At 33.4% G+C, this 4,976-nt stretch overlaps 2 pseudogenes; both read left to right on the top strand.

The window, feature by feature from the left end:
- Positions 1-207: 207 nt before the first annotated feature.
- LOC145009631 (plant cysteine oxidase 3 pseudogene) lies at positions 208-601 on the top strand (annotated as a pseudogene).
- A 215-nt stretch (positions 602-816) lies between these two features.
- LOC145009632 (arginine biosynthesis bifunctional protein ArgJ, chloroplastic-like) lies at positions 817-4,620 on the top strand (annotated as a pseudogene).
- The last annotated feature ends 356 nt before the right edge of the window (positions 4,621-4,976 follow it).

Raw genomic sequence — 4,976 nt, forward strand, 5'->3', positions numbered from 1 at the left:
GAGATTAACTGATCAAGAATTTATAATTTAATCCATGTCTTACTTACTACATAACAGAGTTGAACCACCACTCACCAAGGATTCAAAGGGAATTGCTCGAGCTCCAGGTCTGATTCTAGTTCTTCCATAATGATTAGAAACATAATTAACTCTACAGAAAAAATCATCTCTGTACCTATATTTAAAACATTTAATTTAAGTGCAAAAATGCAAAGTGTTGATGGAATTCATGTAATAGTTAGGTTAGCGAAGTTGTCAGTGGACAAAGTCCTGCCAGCACCATGTAGCACTTCAGTTTTGTATCCAGAAATAGGAGGGAACCTCCATTGCTTCACTGCCATAACCTCTTGTGCTGTACTTGACATTCTCACACCTCCGTATGAAGAATATTCCAGAAGAAAATGTACTTATTACCGAGATTACCCCTACTCCAGTTTTGGTAAGTTGAGCATAATCTGTTACTTGATTTTGTGAATTTGTAAAGGTTGTTGTATTCTTTATTGGAATGACAGGAAGTGGAGATGAGTTGATTGATGGAAAAGAAGATGAATATGCATGGTTAGAGGAGATAGATGCACCAGATGATCTGTATATGAGATAGGGCATCTATGCGGGCCTGCCTATTCGGATGTAGGGATTGTTATTGGGGGTTAGTGCTTACAGGACTTATGATGATTTATTCCATCTTGAAATCCTTAGGAGGGTATAATCGTCTAAACTGCTCCTTTATTTTTACCTGTAACACTTTTATTTCCACTTTTTCCCTTCATTTTTTATGTATGAATTGTTCCTCAACTTCAAGATTATGTGGAATATATGGGCTCTGTTGCACGTGTGATTCTTGTGCCATCTATACGCGATGCACATCATGACTATGCATTTCCTCAGGTAAATTTATCATTTTATTGTGAATGAAAGAAATATTTATAAATATTACAGTAAGTTACATGTTGGTCCCTGAGTCAAGCAAATGCAGCCACAGTAATTTTTTACTTAACTTTTTGTTACCCGTGATGTAAAATGACGTATATGCCCTTACAGGGGATGCAGGTTACCAAGATGTAATAGACTGCTCATATGCCCTTTCCAATGTATGTAAAGTGTAAACCTCATTGTGTTCATTTATTTCTATTTACACAATGAAAATAATACTTATAATTCACAATTCTACAGTTACTTCAAGTAAGCCCAGATGAAATCTTGATAGAATCAACTGAGGTAATTGGTCAATGAATAAAGAAGGTAAATAACACAGCAAGTTTATTTATAGTCAATTTCTTGACCACTTGTTTGACTTATCATATTATGTGCAGGAGCCACTTCTTAATTCACTTCCTAAGTTAATTAGTTTGCTTTCATCAAGTTTCAAGGGGTAATGTTGTAATTTGTAACTCCTTGCATTCCTTTCCTTTAAATGTTAAATTAATTATCTATTCTACTTTTGGTTTGGAGAGCAATTTCTGCTGATGTAGAAATAACAACAGCTGATATTGTGAGCAAGAGTGTAGCAGTAGAGTTTGAGGTATCATATTTATATTTATTTGCTTACTTTTTTTATTTCATTTAATATCGTTTTATTAAAAAAAAAGTTATTTTTTTAAGGTTGGTGGAAGCGGTATAAGAATCGGGGGAATGGCAAAAGGTTCCGGAATGATCCACCCAAACATGGGAACACTTCTTGGTGTATGTACTAATATTGCCATATTATTAATTTATTACCACAAAATGTTTTGTAAAAAAATTTTAATTGATTCAAAAAAAAATGTCAATTTTCAGGTTATAACGACTGATGCTCGTGTAGATACTGACATCTAGCGAAAGATGGTTCAGGTTGATGTGAATCGAAGTTTCAACCAAATTACTATAAGTAGTAGCATCATTAAAGGGTATTTTAGTCGTTTAACCAACAGTGACATGTGTGTATTAATAACTAAAATATTGCAGGTAGATGGGGATACTAGCACCAATGATACCATTATTGCTTTGGCTAGTGGTTTATCTGGATCAAACAGGATATCATCATTACACAGTTATGAAGGAAACCAACTACAAATGTGCCTTGATGCGGTATGTTTAAATTACCAATTTACCCTTTTGTTGTTACATGCATTTTACAAGTGTTTTTTTTGTTAAGGTAATGCAAGGGCTTGCCAAATCAATAGCATGGGATGGAGAAGGGGCAACATGTTTGATAGAGGTCTTTTTTTTTAGGGGGGGGGGGGGGGGAAGGGCAGAAAGGTATTTATGGAAATGAGAAATTATGCAGATGACAGTAAGTGGTGCAGGGAGTGAAAGTGAAGCAGCAAAGATTGCACGTTCAGTGGCATCTTCTTCACTTACCAAGGCATGATGGTTAATATGTTGTTATTTCAAGGTGAAATAACTACTTCCAATGATATAATGATGATTTTTTATGGTTGGTTTTATCAGGTGGTAATTTATGGTAGGGATCCAAATTGGGGGCGGATAGCCTGTGCTGCAGGGTGTGTGGGGATTTTTTTTTTACTCAAATGCCCTTAGAATAGCACTTGGAGATATTCTACTTATGGAAGGAGGCCAGCCACTTCCATTTGATAGGTAACAGTAACACCATACATGATACATGATACATGATAATTGAAATACTGAAAATGCGGGAGTGTTCCAGGGTAGCAGCTAGTAATTACCTGAAAGAGGCTGGTGATGCTCATGGCACTGTCAAAATTCAGATATCCATAGGTAACTTTATTATTAAGTCATTCTTTCTGCATTAAATCAAAAAGAAACTTGTGTTATTTATTTGTTTATTTTAGGTGGAACGTGAACAGGGGATGGACCAGGAACAAGGTTAGCATGGGGATGTGATTTAAGTTATGATTATGTCAAGATTAATTATGCAACCTCTTTAGGCCCGGGCAGTCTTGATAAATGTTGGTCAAGCAAATGCAGCCACGGTAATTTTTTACTTAACTTTTTGTTACCCGTGATGTAAAATGATGTATATGCCCTTACAGGGGGATGCAGGTTACCAAGATGTAATAGACTGCTCATATGCCCTTTTCAATGTATGTAAAGTGTAAACCTCATTGTGTTCATTTACGTCATTTTACATCACGGGAAACAAAAAAGTTAAGTAAAAAATTACAGTGGCTGCATTTGCTTGACCAACATTTATCAAGACTGTCCGGGCCTAAAGAGGTTGCATAATTAATTTTGACATAATCATAACTTAAATCACATCCCCATGCTAACCCTTTTCCTGGTCGACCCCCTGTTCACGTTCCACCCAAAATAAATTAGGTTGATTCTGCTCTTGTTATGCACACAAGTGTATTTTTCATCATTTCTTCTCTCTAGTTTTATCTCAGTGACATGATAAATTAGGTTAATTTCATTCTTGCTTTAAATAACATGTTTTGAACAAGAGTAATATTTTAGGTCATATTTAAAAATGATCAAAATAACCTTATTTCTGAACAAGGGTATATAATACATAATTACAATAAGAGAATAATAGATAACTCAAAATAAGGGCAAAATGTTCTTTATCCCGGAAGACAAGATAAAGAACGTGTTTTGTGTATCTATTTATAGTACATATCTTTCACATAACATAAACAACTCTTTAAATTCCATGCATCGTTGACAGGATAATATTTAGGTATAGTTAGTTGTGTACTGTTTCCATGTTACATAATTGATCAATACCTCACTAAATTGATCATCTTTTACAGCCGATTTTGGTGTACTTGTCCAAGGTTGATGGGAGATTCAATTTTAGCCCCATTAGTGTTAACTTTCTGACAGAAGTTGCAAAAGTTATCTTTGCACTTGTCATGCTTCTAATACATGTATGTTCTTCATTTCTTAATTTTATTATATTTATCTTCTGCTTTTGTTTTGGAAAACTTTTGTGTGACCTAAACTTATCTTTCATCTGTTTACACCTGAATATATATATATATATATATATATATATATATATATATATATATATATATATATATATATATATGATGCTAACTTGTTGGCCTAGTTATTAGGTATTCTGCTTTCATTATTTGCATGTTATCTTAATTGATTTTTAAGTTCTGAACTTAGTGTAGTACTTTTTTCCCTTATTCCTTACAAGTTGCTAAATTCTTTGTTAATTTTCAGGCAAGAAATCAGAAGATTGGAGAGAAGCCACTTCTTTCTGTCTCTAGCTTTGTACAGGTAAATTTGCCACATTTTCCTTTTTGAGTCTAAATATTATGCAACGGTTAGGCATCTTCCAACAACAAAGTACTCATTATATTCTTAATGATTCCAAATTCTACTTTATGCTAGCTATAAAATGCTTAAAAGTTAAAAATTTATACTATATCTTATAACCTATAGAATAAGTTCATTTTTTTTATAAAAGCAACAACAAAGCTCATGCTCATGTCTTTATGTCTGCCATGGTTTTCTGCAGGCAGCTCGCAACAATGTGCTTCTTGAGATCTATTATAAGGTTACTTCTCTCATGGCCAATAATATATGTAGTTGCTTGATTTTTTATTTGAGGATCATAAATGAACTTTATAATAATGTGTACTTGTCTTAATCGTTTCCTGACTGCAGAATTCAACCGGAGGATCAGAGCTTAGCACTAATTAATGTAGGAATTTTGATAACATATTTGCTACCATTTGTTTGTAAATTTTTGTTACAACTTCTATTAATTTGTTTTATCTACCATGGAACGTTTATTTGTATGACATTAAATTTATGCAATGGATTCTATTTTTGTATATGATATTTTATTATCTATTATTAAACATTAAATGCAAATTTAATTTGAAAATAAGCAAATCTATAGATAATATTTTTTTTAAACATTTAAAATTATGATACGCAAAAATGTTTGTCATCCTCATTTATGACATGGCCTTTCTTAACAGGGGCTTTCTTGATACGCATTGCGTGTCATTAACACGCGCGTCGTAAGGTTACGACATGCGAATGTGTGTCAT

This window comes from Lactuca saligna, chromosome 8 (genome assembly GCF_052625555.1).
Source record: "Lactuca saligna cultivar CGN05327 chromosome 8, ASM5262555v1, whole genome shotgun sequence".
Lineage (NCBI taxonomy): Eukaryota > Viridiplantae > Streptophyta > Magnoliopsida > Asterales > Asteraceae > Lactuca > Lactuca saligna.